Here is an 18,770-nt window from a genome sequence, read left to right on the forward strand (position 1 = left end):
CTTTTGAGAAAAAATTGTGTTGCCTTTCACATTATACACACAATTATTCATTTGCTCCTGGTGGAGAATTGCTTGTTATTCTGTACAAAGCTGATGGATCAGAAATGGGTTAAATTACCAAGAAAGGAACTAAGAGGTTCGCTGGTTTAATGGTTTCTTGTTAACTTTTACTTAGCGAGTCCTGGATTCACATCTCATTTTACTGTCTCTTTTTAACCACTGTTCCCCAAACTGCCACAATCTGACAGTTGTCAGTCTCAGCTCAAGAGAGGAGCAGAGGTGTTTAAATCAGGACCAAAATATTTTGATCGTGTTGTCTGGGAAAACTTGGAAGGCACTTGTCTGTCTCAAGCCAAGGTTAAGGAGCCAAAACTTGACCCAAGAAAGTGTTCAGCTGGATTTAAAAAGCCACCTTGATGTTCTCCTGATTCTGACCAAACCAGGCACCACAATGCACATTAGAGGAGGCTAGGGAATGGAAGGCAATCGTTTTTGAGCTGTTATGTCATCTTGGCAACAGCTGGAGTTTTCATTTTTGGAAAGGAAACACTAGGAGCATCTACACACGATGCTAAAGTTACTGAGCATCTACACAAGATGCTCAGTAGACTAATTCTACTGAACATTAGGGTGGTGGGCAAAACCCAGGATAACGCACTACTGCACGGTAGAATTAGGCTACTGCACATTAGCATCACAAAAAAGCGTGCGCCAGCACTAATGCTCAGTAGAACCAATTACAGGACATTAGGCTAGTACCTGGTACTAAACTCAATGCACTGTAATTAAGACACATTGATGAACATGTAGATGTGCCCACTTAGAGGTTCATTGAGCCATTCTTCAGCTACCTGGCAGCAAAGAAGCTATCACCAACAAACAAAAAAGAGCAAGGGTCTGAGAGCATTTGAAATACTCACTCCATCTTGTTACTGCTCAGTTTGGGGGTGAGGGGAGGAGAGGGCAATGTTTCCTTTATCTAGCTTGCACAACGGTTTTATTAAATACATCAGCAATCACGACTAAGCTACAGTATCTTTGACCATGTCTATGTTTTCTTTCTAAAAGCATAAACTGACGGTAATGAATACACCAAGAATAGCACAGAGATGCCAGAGACATTGAGGTAGATTTCTAACTTGAAGTCATAGAAAGAACAACAAAAGGAACAGCAGTTAATGTCACTGTAGCTAGCCACGGATTTCAAATTTTATTAAAGGTCTTTATTTCGCAGTCAGCAGATGGGCAGTCAACTGATGGAGCACAGTCATACCTCTGAGGCCCACTTGTAACATTACCACCCATTCAAATGGCCTACAGCGACTGCCCTTTAGATTTAAACCATTAACCTTCCCTCTGTGAAATAAAATACCTAGTTTACTAGCAAGAGCCGGCTCTCAAACATCTCCATGTTGTCCAACCACTAGAAGGGAACAAAACACATTTGGCTACTAGGTGACATGCTCGTGCGTTATCATAACCTTAATCCATTTCCGTTGCCAGTAAAAACATCAATTGCAGAAGATGTACAAAAGTTCTGCTTATCAGTAAAGGAAACCGTGTGTCAATCACAACAGTTTTTATAATGGTAAAGGATCTTCATTTGCATGGAAAATTGAAGTGCTGGTCCCATAAACCTTTTACCATGCTAAATCCTAGAAGTATATAACAGACTCATCTTTTTTGTTATCCTGAGCCAGCACAAAAATCAGTATTCGCCCTTCAACTCCCAAGCTCTCATTTCAAGGCAGGAAGTAAAGACCTTGTTTCCCTCTTCCAATGTTCTGACTCGTCTCAGCCAAAACGCTTAGAGGAAAATCAACTGACAATGTCTGAGAAGATCTCTCTGATGAATGCAAAATGACCAGCAAGCTGCCCGTACTCTGTTGTTATACAATCTTTCCTCCCACGCCATTTATTTGTCTCATCTATCTTGCTCCAACCTAGAGGGTGAACTCTTCAGTGGGTGGCCCATCTTTTAACTCCAGTGCCTAACACAATCCGATACTGTGCTCGACTGGTGCTTAGATATGGCTACGTTGCCAATAATAAAGAGGAGGACGAAGAGGAAGGCAATATGCTGCTCAAAGCTCAAACATGGGAGAGAACTGACCACATTTCAGCAAGGTTTCTATGCCAGGCAATAACAAGAATGAGTGCACTAAACATTATGTAAACTAACCATGATATTTCAGTGCAATACAATGCAGTGGAATAGCAACATGGAAAACACGCAAATCCTCTGAAACATTTATAGCAAACATTATTGCAGCTTCTAGCGGGATGAATGAGCTCAAGTCTCTCGTGAGAGCCCATTTACAGGAGATGAAAGCCACATCTATTCAGGGAGACCTCATCAATAAGTAAGTAGGAAATTGTTCTGATTCATCATTTAATCATAACCATGCCTCACCATACTACAAGTGGGCCCTTTTCTTTGCACCATATAACAACATTACCGCAGCTTCTTGCTGAGGGCTGAGTCACTGACTGATTTAGGGAGGGCTCACAAAGCAGAAAATAAACCTCAAGCTTTCAAAACACAACCGCTTGGGTCCCCGGGGAATCAAAGCAGGACATGGAACAAACACTGGTAGCAGAAAGAAATATAAAAGGGTCCCGTGTGCTTTTATCACCATTTGGATAAGGAAGGTCTCATAGTCGCGCCGTGGAAAGGATAACTTAATGTCAGCAAGGTGGCATGGACACACGAGAAACAGCAGAGGTGTATTCGTAGAAATGCAGGCTGTTCTCTTCTCTTCTTTTTAACTGCCTACTAACCTAACTGTAACAGAGCTCTCTCTTCATGCTGCAGAGCGCTTAACAGTTTCTTAGTGTAAAATGACACCAAAAATAAAGGAATTTTATAACATGAGGATTTAGGCAAATTTTTAAGTCTCATTCAGCCAGATGGTGCAGTCAGTTCAGATGTGCAGTGCAACTTTGGAAAAATATTCCACTTCTGACAGAAGTATTGTAATACAAAGAACAAATCCAGGAAAGTATGTTTGCTTTCCATGTGCTCTCTCCAGTGCTTTAACGATGATGAATAGAACATTATTCTGTGCAGTTCTTTATGATCTGATTAAAGTAACACAACTGCTGAAAATGAGGAAATAAAAGCCAATATAAAATGCAATATCTTGCTGGTTTTTTATTAAGTTGTAATGCACTGGTAGCTCAAGCTGATGTAAAATTTCCTAGCATTGGGAGAGTCTATGTTTTAATTTAATACTCTGTACATTACTGGTGCTGAGCTACTGAATTTCATTTTGATGGAGGACAAAATTTAAGCTCCTTTAAGGGATACATTAATGACAAAATTAATGATGAAATAAATTGCATTTGTGTCTCCAGCCTGGATGATACAAAAGCACCTCACTGATCCCCATTTTGGCATGCACATGGTTAATTAACTGTTAACCATTTTTTCATGGAGGTCTTTATTAACCTCATACCTATCTGGGCAGTAATGTGATCCTTGAACCGGATGTACCCCTGTATCCCATAATCATTCACAATGCCCGTAAATCAGAGAAATATTATGCCTGTGTATGAACATAGATTAAGAGACTTGCCCACGGTTACACAGGAAGTACATGGCTGGACCAGGAATTCAATCCATATCAGGAATCCAGTCCAAATATTATGCATCCATTGTATCATATTTTCTCTGTAGCAAAAAACTTGACCCCATATATTCAAAATCTTCCTGAACCTACTTACCCAAAAAGAAGGGATGGTTTCAGAAGTAAAGCGCTACTTGGCATGAGTAGGGTTATTGCATTCTGTACCATGAAGTGTCATACAAGCCATCCCATTGATTTCAGTAGCATTCATGCGATTAAGAGTTTGCACTGGACCCCACTGCAGATCCGTCTTCCTCCAGATTTAATCATAACAAACATAGGTGCAGAAAATCATTTGTGCAAATGTTACTCATTAGAGAGAGCTTGTGAACGTTAAAGATTCAGAGAGATCTTCCTAATGATTTAATACCTCCAAACGAGTTCCCATCAACATTAGCTGAATGAGTGCTGTTCTATAATTACTTTTGGTTTGATAAAGATTTCTATCTACAGACCTAGGCTTACAAGGCTTTAACTTCAGATCTGGACTAAGTAAATCTTCATCCAGACTTTTTGACATCCACAATTAATTACATTAACAAATTTAGCCAATTTCATTCAAACAACGTGAAATCGATTCCACATATAAATGCATTTTCTTTTTCCGGGAGACTGACAATGCAAACACTCTCTCAATGCAACCACTTTATCAGCACATGGAACAATCATCTACAATTCACTGCTCGGTTTGATAAATGATTACACTTACTACAAACAGAGGTGAGAATTAATACAACTTAATTATACAGGAAAGAGACAGATAATCCTTAGCCTTTAAAGGAACTAAAGACTTTGCAGGCAGGCCAGTTTTTACCCTGGTGTAAACTGGCATACATCCACTGACAACCTTGAATTTTGACACAGAGTGTTAGCCATAGGAAATCAGGTCTGCTGAAAGGAAAAAATGTGAAATTCTGGAAAAGGAACAGCCACAGTAGTCATGGGAGGCTTGGCAAAGTGAAATCATGTCACTTTTTCAAGTGTCCTTCTCTACTACTTCCCCAACCACTGGTTCTCTCTTCACTGTTGCATCAATTTAGCAGGCTTGCCAGAGTATAGTTTCATAGTTTCATAGTAGCTAGAGTCAGAAGGGACCTAGGTAGATCATCTAGTCCGACCCCCTGCCTTGGCAGGAAAGAGCACCGGGGTCAGATGACCCCGGCAAAGTGCTCATCTAACTTCCTTTTAAAAATCCCCAGGCTAGGAGCCTGCACCACTTCCCCTGGAAGCCGGTTCCAGGCCCTAGCCGCCCTGACTGTGAAGTAGCGCCTCCTAATACCTAATCTAAACCTACCCTCCGCCAGCTTGTGACCGTTATTCCTGGTCACTCCTGGCAGCGCACGGGGGAACAGGGACTCCCCCAATACCTGCTGATCCCCCCTGACCAGTTTGTAGCAGGCCACAAGGTCCCCCCTTAACCTTCTCTTGTGGAGGCTAAACAGGTTCAGGTCCCGTAGCCTCTCCTCATAAGGCCTGCCCTGCTGACCCCTGATCATACGAGTGGCCCTCCTCTGGACTCTCCATATCGTCCACGTCCCTCCTGAAGTGCGGCGCCCAGAACTGGACACAGTACTCCAGCTGCGGCCTGACCAGTGCCGCATAGAGGGGGAGGATCACCTCCCTGGACCTGCTCGAGATGCATCTGTGGATGCATGACAGGGTACGGTTGGCCTTCTTGACTGCCTCCCCACACTGCCGGCCCATGTTCATCGTGGAGTCAATGACGACTCCAAGATCCTTTTCCGTCTCCGTGCTGGCAAGAGGGGAGTTCCCCAACCTGTAAGTGTGGTGCCGGTTCTTCCTCCCCATGTGCAACACCTTGCACTTATCAGTGTTAAACCCCATCCTATTCTCATCCGCCCACCGTTGCAACCTGCCAAGGTCAGCTTGTAGCCTATTGCACCCTTCCAGTGCACCCACATCCCCCCACATCTTAGTGTCATGTTGCATAGATTATAGTGGTCTCACCTGCTTTTTATTTCCAAGCTTTGTGACTATATTTGCCTTAACTGAACACTCAATCCTAGCAGAAATTTTGGAGGAAGGATGATAACTTTGCACATGCTAGCAACATTCATTACACACAATGCTGGGATTGTCCTTCTCCCGCTCTAACCATGGATCTTTGTCTTGACACCCACCTTAGACGGATTGTGGATCTGTCTCCTATTAGACTTTCCTTCTCAAATACCTTATTAAGCATCAATTTCTTCTGGTCTGAATATTGCAGCTCTAAATTGCCTTATATCAGCTCTTAGATGGAGCATCACAAAGCTCCATCACTGACTATTCAAACCCTCAGGAGTGCTTCATTGCTAGATTCAGGCTTGCAAGATCACGTCCATCTCTTAGGTATCCCCCAGCCCTTCTTTCTCCACTCACTCTGCTCTCGGTCTCATTTATTTGTCTGTTGTCATTTCCTCTGGTTCAGATTTTAAACTCTGCTACCAATATACCCTGTATTTACCTGAACCCCAGACCTCCCTTTGCCTTTCACATCTCTCTTGTCTGCAGCTGTGCTTCATATCTCCTCGAAGATCTGCACTTCCCTTGGCTCTCAATCTGCTACAGCTTCCCTTAAAAATTAACCACTTCCTTTCTTTAGTATAAATTAATGTACATGTACTCTCTGAAATTTTAAACTCGAGTCCTGGATCCAACTCCTTTCCTCTCCACTATGCCCTACAAAGGCTTCCTTTCCATTATTGAATATTTTCAAATTGCCATCATGACTTTCAAATGTCTCCATGGAGTAGAACATCACCTTCTCTCAATTAAGGTCAATTCACATACCTCCTCTCCACTTCAGTTTTGGATGGCCTACCTCTCACACTTTTTCCCTTGACATACTTTGTTGCTGCTTCATTTATTTTTTATATTTTATTCATTTTATTGTCTAATACGGGGAGCTCTTTCCTCTCTCTCTCTCCCATAAGCCACTTCCTCACTTTAAACCTTGTCTTAAACCTTCCTTTTCTCTTTAGCTTATGATTGATTATCTCTGTAGAGGATTTGGTAGGTATTTGGGACACTATGAAAAGAAAAGGTATTGTACTGTAATACCACCACCTTCAAAATGCCCACATTAAGATAAAACCTATCTGTCACTGATAAAATCCTTTGTTAATGTCTCTTTCATCTTTTTTCTCTCTCCATGTCATTAGAGTATAAGCTACATAGGCAAAACACATCATTCAACTTATTCAGCACAAAAGCACAATCTGAATAAAAGAAAGTGGCTATTGGCCACGTGATCCATCATGGTTTTTTCACTTTAACAAAAAAAAAAAAAAGATTGGTTCTCAATGCCTCCAACTCAGAAAAGGGTGATTTAAACAGATAATTGAAAGGCTTTATAGATTTGTTTGGGTTTATTTGCTCCTGATAATGACTAAATTTCCTCCTGAAAGGTAAAGCGCACTATTAATATTCCTTCAGTAGATGAAAGATTTTATGTGCACGATTCCTACAGACCTCTAAAAATCTCACTGTGTAGTTTAATTTCCCTTCAACAATATTTCTTTGCCATTCATGTTCAGCAGCTGCACAGGATATTACTGTTAATATGTATGCAAAGAATGCTTGGGGTGCTTTGATGGAATACATGCCAAACAGGATGCCAAGTCTATTAGGGAGGATGAACCACTGCCATGCTTCCATTCCTCTCTCTAATAAGGTTGACCTCTCATTAAACTATGAATTCCAGATGGACCAACTGCAGGGCCAATTCCTTTTGTTGGGAAAGCAGGTATGCAGCACAGATAGGCCTGTGTTATAACAACCTATCTGTGGTCCCTTCAAGACATACCTTCCCCCACACACATACCCCTGCCATACAAGTCACAAATTGCAGGGGAAAGCAAAAATCATTTGTGTAGAAAGGCAAATAATGAATAGGGAGCATGTGCACCAAAATGTAAAGATCATGTCCCCAGATCTCAAACTATTACCAGGAATAGGTTCTGAATGCCATAAATTTCAGATAAGCAGAAGGTAGCAGTTAAAGCATGACAGTCTCCTCTCACCTTTAGGTTTTCCTGCTTGCTTAGCAAGTCAACACATAGGTCATCAGCAGGGTTCACCCTAGGACATTGTGGGCACATCTACACTTGCACTAATGCACTTTAGTTAACACTCATTAAGTCTAGTACCTCCATTGTGAGGTACTAGGAAAATGCATGCTAGCCTCTCGAGCATTAAATAAAGAGTATGGGCACCTATACATGAGCACCAAGGCTGCTCCAATGCACTGAAATTCCAGTGTGTCAGAGCAGACTCAGTTAATCAAGTCTGCTGGAGTGGGGCAATAGCTGCGCTCCACCAGCCTCCTGTGTCTCATGTATCAGTGTCCCCCCACTTAATAATGCTGGTAAGGGTGCTTGCACTAAAGCTCATCAAATGAGCTTTAGTTAAAAACGCCCCCGCCACCATTTTAAAGCTCAGGGATGCTGATGCACAAGATGTGCCACTTTAATTAGAGCGGCTCTTGGAGCCCCTCTAATTAAAGTGCTGTCCTCCACCCCCAGAGCATATGTAAAAGTGCCTTATGGTTTTTAAGTGATGCTTAATGTGCATTAGCCTATTTCAATGCGCATTAACTAAATAGCACAGGGGTTTTTTAGTGATACTGTAATGCGCATTAAAAAAGGCTAATGTGCTTTAAAGTGCATGTGTAGATGCATCCTCTGTGCTCTGTTTTTAGTCCATGCAATCCCACTCAGAGGTAAAGCTCACTTAGCTAGATGGGAATAAGTAGGATGGACCACCAGCCCTCCATGAAAGCCCCAGATTTGTAAGACAAGAACACAAATGGCTAAAGTATGGAGTGCTGTTGTTTCTATCAGCCACTTCGCTCAACCCAACCTGTCTCAGAAGGTGAGAAGAGCAAAGGGGTTCTCTCATCAAACAAAAGTGTCATGGAAGACTGTACAAATTAATACATAATGCATAGCAAAAACCTTTTCCCTTGTTCCTTTTCCCAGTGGTCACTGGCCTATATAATTGTTTCCTGCTGTCTCTCTTGTGTGAAATAAAATCCTGAAGGAGGAATATCTATATGCAGGTGCAGCACAAGTAGAATTAATGAAATTATTTCCTTCTTTACGCAGAGAATAGATTGCATTTCAGCTGGCAAATTTCTGCCAGCCTCCAGCTGTGCATATTTATATTAAACACTCATCATATTTTTCACCCTTTGCTCCTGACCTTCAGAGTAACGAACTGTGGCTTAAATGGGTGGGAAACATGAAGGATCATCAGTTAAGTATAACAGAGTCCCTACAGGTTTAAACTAATGAGATTTCTTCTCCAACTTCTTGGGAGAGCAGTCACTTGGGAGCCAAAAGAGGCAGACCAGCCTGGGTTTTCTGTATACATTATTTAGCACTGTTCATTTATCAGAAGTTCACAATCACCCCTAGGTGTATATTTGCTTATTGAGGTTGAAGCACACATTTACATGTAAAGTAAAACTGGCACACCCAGCTGTTTTTATCTGCATCGCCAGGGAAAGAAAGAAGGAAAAATTATTTTCAGACATCAAATTTTCATTCTAATCGCCATCCAGGGCACACACACACACACACACACACACAAACGTAACATGAACAGTTGCCTTCTGCGTCAAAGAAATCCTCCACACCTAAATGTGGTAGGTCAGGGGCCTCTCCACAGAGATCCAGAGCAGCAGCCAAAAGAAATTCACTTTCTGCTGTGCGGAGTCCCCATAGCACAGAGGAACTGTATGTCACGTGGAGGGCAGCACTGTGCCCGCTGGCATAACATAAGCTAAGCACAAAGCCATTTGTTCCCATCATGAGTTTCAGGTGAACAATTAGACTTGATATAGTTCTGATAAAAGCCCAGAAGTTTCACATAGCTATGGGAATCTCCTTGATTTCCCAAAACACACAAAAGATTTAAATTCATCTTAGCTTGATGGATGCAAATAATTTCATGAAGATATGCGTGGTAGAGTGTCTCATGTCAATGGGATCTGTTTACCCTGCCTGTGAGAGCCCTTGGGCTCTACCCCTAGCAGGCAGTCCTGATAACATGTGTTTAACCCATAAATTCACCTTAAATGATCAAATCAGAGCCAGAAGACATAGCTGAAAACAAGACAGATTTGTTTTCTTCCATGGAGGGAAGTTGGAATGGGATGCTACTCATTTGTTAGGAAGTACTAGCAGCAACTACACCCAGTCTCTACCTGCTTGTAGAGTACCACTAGACAAACAAATGTATTTGGCTCTCTCAACTAAGTTTAACAACCTGAATTTGTTCACAGCACTTACGTACAACAGTGATGGGCAGGCTAAAAATAGTTAAGGTAGGCAGGAGGTAGATAGTTTGGAAAAGCTATTAAATAATTGGAAAGAACAGTTATTGTTCATTGATTCCTAGGAAGCAATTCTATTATACACAGTTTCCTTCTTCCTATGAGCCTGCAGACCTGTGGAAAAGAGCTCCAGAAGTCACAATTTAGAATTGTTCATCATTTTAACAACAGTTAGAGGGAAAAGAAAGAGAGCACACACAAGAGATTGTGCACTTTCATTTTCAGGTCGCAGGTTATGACCCTGCTACGTCCAGCACTCTGAAAAACCGGTCCTTCGCTTTGTTAAAGGAAAGACATTCAAATTTAAAACCATTACAAATTGTGTTGTGCTTTAAGAACGTTTAGCCATGCAGATGATTGTCAACACATTAAGCACGTTGTTAATGTTCTTGTCAAGTTCCGACCTTGAGGATTCACGGCAGATTTTTGATTGGTTTAAACTCTATTGGCTTTTAAGCCAATACGGCAGAGTGACAGACAGATAGGCTGTCTTCGTGCACTATAACAGTTTTTACAATAATGGAGGAGCCAATAGGGTGGAAAGGTTGAGCCAACAGTTCCAAAAGAATTAATACCATTGGGCATGAACAATTCAGTGCCCTAAATGTGATCAAATAGTTCTGGGAAAGACTTATTCTGTAGAGTCTCATGTCCATGCCAGGGGGATCCAATGTTACATCAAAAACGATATTTTGAAGTGCTGGAAGATACACCAGGTCTTGCAGTCTCTCCATCTCACCCAAAGCAAATTCTTTTCGAAATTAAAAATAGGAAGCTTGATGCTTCCTGCTAGATACCCTGTTGGTAATTAGTATCTAAACTGACATTATTATAATAGCTTATGGTTATGTATTAACATGGACCTAGCAAGGTCACTTTGTCAATGTATTCATAGAGGAGCAGTCACCAAGCAGGGGGACAGAACTCAAAGCTCTGGAGAGCCTGCTCTAGAAAACTGGATTATCCTTTTAAGAAAATCTCTCCGAAGCAGGAAAAAAGGGAAGAGGATTTGCAAGTGTGAAATTTCAAATAAAACAAGCGTGCAATTAGCAGATGTACAGTGTAAACGTATTTGTGAAGCCTTCTCAGGCTCCAGCAGGGGGAATGCATTTTATGTAGGTTCTAGACTGGTTAGACTGGTTATGAGCAGAGAAAACACCGGAGAATTGCGGGGAGGGAGGAATTAGGTTTGCCTCAATTACATATTTCTTTAATTTGGTAAGAAGGTTTTGAAAGACTGCGACAAAATCCATCAGACCGGGTGCGCAAAACTGGGACTTTCATAGAACAGCATTTCCATGAGGACGTGCCTCCAAAGACAATGTTGGTCTTACCTCAAGAGCGTACATCTTGACTCTACTGATCAACTAAGTTGTTTTGTCACTACAAAATCCAGCCGTTCAATGGCTGTGTGCATCTCCGTATACGATATAGGAAACAGCAGAACAGTTAACCAATAAAAGAGACTAGGTACAGAGCAGAGTCCAATCTTCACTCCAGCTACATACCACAGTGCAGCTCTTGGTTATGAAAACCTAGAAAAAAATCTACAGAAAATGGTAAGGGCCTGCACTCCAGAAACCTCAAAACTAACCAAAATAACCTTGTTATTAGGCATTATACTTTCACCTTACTTAAAAAAACAAAAGCCAGCATCATATTCTTTTACTAGGGTTTTAAGGTCAATACCTTACAGAAGAATGGGGCTAGTATTAGATAAGGGAGAAAAATGCATTCGTTTCAATGTATATGAATGATATACAGCACTTAGGCTCCAGGTTCCTATTTCAAGATACTTAAAATACAGACCTTACTATTAACTCCACCACCATTAGAACTCCTTCTCCATAGCCATAAATAACTCCGAAAATAATCAAAAGGAAACAACATAATGATTCACCAGATATTAAGTACTCCTGCACTCACCTAAAAGCCTGCAAATAAAACAGCTATGCACTCAGATGCTCCCCAACAGAGAGACCTGGAAATTTGCAGGGTGCTCTTCTAGCTGCAACCTACAATATTTACTCATCCAAGCTGTCACCAGCTCTGCTGAAAATACCATTTAATTAGCACTAAATTCTCCAAGACTGCAGATTTAAATACTGCAGAGCGACTCCAGAATGGGTGTTATTTATTTAACTGCAAAGATTTAATCGGTTTTTTAAGAGCTTCAAACTCACGCATTTCAAAAAGTTCCCCATAATCAAAATTAATGCAATTGTACAGATAATGTCCCTTGGCAATCAAAGAGAAATGTTCCAATATATTCACCTGTTTAAATGAAGGGGGATGAAGAGATAAAGCAAGAAAGCCAACGTCTCCTTAACCGAAGAGCAATTCTTTAAAATTAGTAGTGGTTTTCAATTCCCCCATAGAAGACCTTCAGATACAACCCTAGCACTGAGGCCAGCACCATCATCCATTGAATTTGGGTCTAATGTCTCCATGAGTGGGTAATATCTAATACATTACAGGCTTCTGGAGAGTCCAGAATGAAACAGCATACACGCTGATAGAAACCTGCCTTCATAGAAACCTGTCTTCTGGTTTCCGTATTAAATCAATCTCCAAGGTGACTACACTTCCTAAACCATGAGTCCAGCCCTGAAGAGGAGGTTTTCAGCAGTGTGACAAGCATCCTTCTGGAAACACGTTTCTGGCCACCTCAAAGTCTTCTAATAGTACCATAACAACTCCTTCAACAAGCTTATTTTACTGCTGAGAGATGCTCTTATTGGGATAGGAACTGAAGACAAGTGACTATAATAGCAGGTGTTTGAGCTGAAGAAGAATCCAAAATAACTATGAATACAAATGGCTTTCAAATACTACTCGGCAAGATTGCCACAGCTCATGGAGACGTGTAGACTTTAGTTTTATGTGGCACAACTTCAGTCTTTAAAATGTACTTGATTCCTCTTTCTGCAGAGTAACGCAGAAGTGTCTGTGGTTCACTGGGGATCCCGTCTTCAACAGATGCCAATATCAGATGCTCAGGACTAAGTATGCCATATGTGGCCTAGTACATACTTGCAAGGTATCTCCTAACTTTTATAGCTGAAAACTGATATAAACCTGTAAGAGCTAGATTTTAGACCTGTGCCCAGACTTTGTTTTTTGTTTTATTTTGTTTTTTAACTGAAATGTATTTGTATATTCTTGTTATAGATACAAGCACCCAGTGTCTCTTCATAGCCCACTGAGCTTCTGGCTCCATCAACACCCTGTGGCAATGGGTTCAGCATGAGCTGTACTGAATCCACAGCAAAAGGCCAACAGCGCCAGGCTCAGGGGTGCAGGAACAATCAGCCTCATCTTATCCTAAAAATATAGTTAAAAGGACTCCCCAGTAGTTTCAGCAGGGTTTTGTGCTGCAAAAAATAGCATTTCTATATGGCAAATGTATCTGCTTTCATTGCCTAAGGAGTCTCTATGGAGAAGCTACCTTGCAACTGGGACTTTGTTTCAGGTTACAATAAGATCAGGCAAATAAAGTGTCCAAGAATATATTAGCATCTACACTCATGAGCTTTGACTACATTCATGTCTATTTATACTTTTCCCTGAGAAATGAACCAAATGGAGGAAATATTTGTTGAAACTGCAAAATCATTACTGATTCTGTTGAATAGTATCTGGAATTCATAACACGGTTAATCCCAAACCACAGCTCAAGTCTGAAGTTACAGGCCTCCAGCGGGGAAGAACACCTGCCCATTTGTCCAGCCAAAACTTGTCAAATTTCACATAGCCATTATCCCACTGCACCGCACAATTTACAGATCAGAAATCCTTTATAGACAGTATTCAGATCATCATTTTGAATGGGGACTAGGCTGAAAGGACTTGAGATCTTTTTCATGAACATAAAAAGGTGAAATTCAGCACATAAATCAGTCATTAGAAATTACTCAGCTCGTTAAAGCTGTTAAAAGTAGCCCCATGTCGTAAGGCCGTTTCAACCAACTTTAATAGACCACCGTCCTTATAGATTTGAGCCTTACAAGTACATTAACTTGGCTGCAGAGATCTCACACAACCGCATCAGAGAAATCCATTATATTCATACTCATCATTGCACTTCTGCTAACAAATGGTACATTATGGAGGGGAAGGTCAACATCATCATCCAACACAAGGGGAAAAGCAGGGTTCCCCCTAACTTGCTAAGACATTACATTGTTGGTGTTTCCTCACTCTCTAAGGTCCTTGGTTAGGTTAATGTCTCTTGAAAGAGTTTCTGAACCATCATCTTTAGTGGTTCTGCTCATTACCTGCACATCCAAATATATGAAAATTAAGGTTATTCATACCATGATAATTAAATACTAATGATACTGTAAATCTAAGGAAAAATTACTGTTAGACAAATCTAGGAACCTGGATTTGTTTAGAAAGATATTTGGGAGAGATGTTGTAAGGTGTATTGCTAGTCCAGGAATCTTCAGCTGGTATACAACTGACTTCATTTGGGTAATGCCAGTGGGGACAGATCCACAAAGATTCTGGGCTTATTCACAGAAAATGAGGGTTGGATGGGACCTCAGGAGGCCATCTAGCCCAACCCCCTGCTCAAAGCAGGACCAGCCCCAACTAGATCATTCTAGGCAGGGCTTTGTCAAGCCAGGCCTTAAAAATCTCTAAGGATGCAGCTTATACTACCTCTATAGGTAACCTGTTCCAGTCCATCAGCACCCTCCTAGTTCTTCCTCCAGATACCATTTTAGGATTACAACATTCATAGATTAATGTCTAAATTTAATAACCATTCAACTGCTTCAGGGGTAGCTTCATGGATTGATTTTAGATCACCATTAAATGGTCTAACTGGGCAATAGGTCACGATGTGTTGTACCATCTGGAAAATCGCACCACAGTCGCAACCCAGGTTCTCTTTGATTCTCTGTTTATGAAGCAGGTGTTCACATTTTCCATGAAGTGTCCAGATAAGATTCCCTCCCACTGAGAAAGCTTTTCCTGATATCCAACCTAAACCTCCCTAGCTGCAACTTGAGCCCATTGCTCCTTGCTTTGACATCTGCCACCACTGAGAACAGTTCAGCTCCATCCTCTCTGGAAGCATCCTGCAGGCAGTTAAGGGCTGCTATTAAATCCTCTCTCAGTCTTCTCTTTGCCAAACTAAATAAGCCTGGTTCCCTCAGTCTCTGATCTAAAGTCGTGTGCCCCAGCCCCTGAATCATTTTTGCTGCTCTCCACTGGACTCTCTCCAGCTTGTCCATATCCTTTCTACAGTGTGGGTCCAAAGCTGGACACAGTACTGCAGATGTGGTGTCACCAGTGCAGAACAGAGCAGAATAATTATTTCCCTCAATATGCTGGCAACGCTGCTACTAATGCAGCCTAGTATGCTGCTAGCCTTCTTGGCAACAAGGGCACATTGTTGGCTCATATTTATCTTATTGTCCACTGTATCCCCCAGCTCCTTTTCTGCAGAGCTACTGCTTAGCCACTTGGTCTCCAGCCTGTACCGGTGCATGGGATTGTTCTGTCCTCAGTGCAGGACTATGCACTTGTCCTTGTTGAACCTCTTGAGATGTCTTTTGGCCCAAAATGTTTCCCCCAACTCATCTAGGTCTCATTGAATCCTATCCTTACCCTCCAGTATATCTACTACACCCTGCAGCTTGGTGTCATTCACAAACTTGCTGAGGGTGCAATCCATTCCATCTCCCAGACTGTTATTGAAGATATTAAACAAAACCGGCCTGAGGACCAACCCATGGGCACTCCACTCAAACCCTGGGGTGTTCCCTCAACCCACTCAATATAGGATCCCATACACTGTCCAGCTATTTGATTGTTATGCTTTATTTTGCATTACTCAAACTGTTTCCATTTTCACTGTGATGAAAGTGTTCTGCTGACAATGAGCAGATGATGCTAGGCAAAGCCAAAGCATGAGGCTTTCTTATTCTAATCAACAGAAAACACTCAATAATTCAAAACAATCCCTACCAAGCACCTTCCTATAACCTGGAAAGGCAAAGAGTGCAGTTTTCCATCAACACACAAATCCATATTGTTCAATGCTCAGTCACCAAAGCAATGACTACTATGGAAAAGCAAAGACTACCCCAGCTGGGGCTTTTGGGTCTAGCAAGCTGAGCACAGATTATTTCAGATATTGGTAAACCATCACATGACACAAAGAAAGTATGTTCAAATCCAACAAAGCTCAAGTGGACTGGTAGGACAGGTCATGATGGATTAAAAAAAAACCTCTATAGGTGTGCTGGTGATTCCCTCTCCCTAGGTGCAGCACCTTGCAGTTGTCCTTGTTGAACTCTAACTGCACATTAGAATGATAGGTGCAACCCCGGCCCGAATGAAGCCTAACAGGTGGAGTGGGTGTTTTGCCATTGATTTCAGAAGGGCAGGTCTTTCCCTGTTTTCAACTTCAAAGCAGGCAAACAAAAGTGCCATTTAGTCTGTACAATTTAAAAAAAAAAAAAATCACAAGCTTATTTTAAAACTGGACCAATTCCAACACTTTCTTCCAACTTTATTCCAGCTAGTAGGAAATTTAGGGGGGCTTTTGGTTTGTTTTCTGAGGTATATATACAAGCATTTTACAAAAGTAGGAATAAACAAGAGTGGGAGCACCTATACATACATTAATGCACCGTTGCTACTGCGCATTACGTTTAGTAATATAAAGTATTATATAATACTAATATAAGTATTACAAGGTATTACATACTTATATATGATATACAATACCTTATCTGATATAAGGTATTATATAAATGTGCAGTAGCCAGCACTAATGTGCAGTAGCAACAATGCATGGTCTTTCTGTGACACTTAATGTGCAGTAGACTAATTCTCCTGCGCATTAGCACAGTTTTTGCCATGACATGCTAATGTGCAGTAGAATTCGTCTACTGTGCATTAAGCATCTCATATAAACTTGCCCAGTGAGATGTCACAAATAAAACGCATGGACTTGAAATCTATGCTAGAAAGCTGCTAGTAAATGAAAATGAAGTGCTCACTGTGTGGAAGAAATTAAGGGACATATTCTGATCATTTCACAGTATTCATCTGTAGGTCAGGGTCCACTCCTCTGTTTGCAAGGTACTTGGTGTAAATGGTACAATGGTCATATTCTAATCATAAAGACTGTGATTTGAGTTTTGCTTCAACAATCTAGGTCCAGACCAAATATTACTCCTCGAATGGGGAAATTTTGCAAAGTTACCATTTCTTAAAACTGGATTTCTTTTTAGCAAGACTGATAATTGTCATAAAATATCTCTTCCTGTGAAACAAAGAATGTTATACAAATGAAAACAAAGTAAAGCTATTGTCTTGACAGAGGAAAATGAAAGGAGAATTGAGAAAACGATATGACATTTCCGCTGATACAAGAACCACCCATTGTGGCAATAGATTAAAAAATAAGTAATGCACAAGTGCTCATGTGCTGCGATTTTGTAAATGCACAATCCAAATAAATTATGTTCTGTGCACTTCAGGTGCATTCACATTCAGCTGATTCACAGAAGTTTACATAGATGTAAACTTGTAGATGGCTCAAATTAAGTCCTTAGCATCCCACAAAATGCAAAAAAGGCAAGAAAGCCATTTAGAGAGAGAAAAACATGTTGGCTGCTCACAGACTTGAAAAATAAAACCAAAACAGCACTTTACCAGATGAGCATGTTAGTTTGACCCGTATCCTCAGCATTTCTTTAGACCCAGTGATTCAATGGGGCTTTTTGGTGCTTTTATCTAAAGCCGATTCAATCAGCTTTAGATAAAAGTGCCAAAAAGCCCGACTGAAGCATGCTATCTATACAGACTTGGGTGAGTGGGGTCAAACTAATGCAATGCCTGTTCTGAGCGGGCACTGAGTCCAGGGCAGAGATGTGCGCTTGACGGGCAGCACTGTTTGGTTTTCTTTTTCATGCCTGTAAGCAACTGTTCAGATTATTTGATCTAATTTTTGAATAAAGTTGAACCTATTGAAAAGCACTTGAAGGATGGTCTCATGTTTCATTAAGATATGTTGTAAAACCTAGTCACCAAGGACTTTTGAATGCCTCTGTGCAAGGCACTAAAGAATGCATAATCAAGACAAGACAAATACTGGGAAAGACAAACATATAATCTGGGGAGGAAAAGTCCAATCCTTGTTGTGGCAGCATAGCCCTGGCCCCTCCCCTGCTATCTGCTCCAGGATGGATGTGCACCCGCTGCCAGCAATGAGCCAGGCCAGGGCTCCACAGACCCTGGTACAGCCGCTTGCAGCCTCCTGGCTGCCTGCCACAGCTGGCCCAGGCTCTGGGTATTCCCCCACTGCCCACCATGGACCCCCGGTGGCTTGCAGAAGGCAGAAGGAAGGCAGCAGGGAGCTGTACTGGAATCCATGGAGCCCTGGCCCAGCACTTTGCTGGCAGCAGGTGCACGCGCACTGAGATGGATGGCGGGGAAGGAGCCAGGATGTGCTGCCGCAACAAGGATGAAGCCCCTTGCAGCTCCCTGAGGCATGTGTGCCAAGCAAAATGGCTTTGCATGCCACACACTGGCACACGTGCCAGGGGTTGCCTACCCCAATATAGACAATATTTAGTTCATTGGTCTATTCTTACACAAACACACACACACACAAAACCGGAGTTAAAGAGAATGTAAATCAATATACTCCATGTTTAAAAGAATGGATGAGACATGAAGATTTAAATACCTTAATTCTCATGATAAAATATAGAATCTAAAACATAAATACAAGCAGTATTAAAAATGCATGTGTTTATTAATGTATTTATAACCAT

Source organism: Crocodylus siamensis, chromosome 8, assembly GCF_052110815.1.
Source record: "Crocodylus siamensis isolate JL-2025a chromosome 8, ASM5211081v1, whole genome shotgun sequence".
Classification (NCBI taxonomy): domain Eukaryota; kingdom Metazoa; phylum Chordata; order Crocodylia; family Crocodylidae; genus Crocodylus; species Crocodylus siamensis.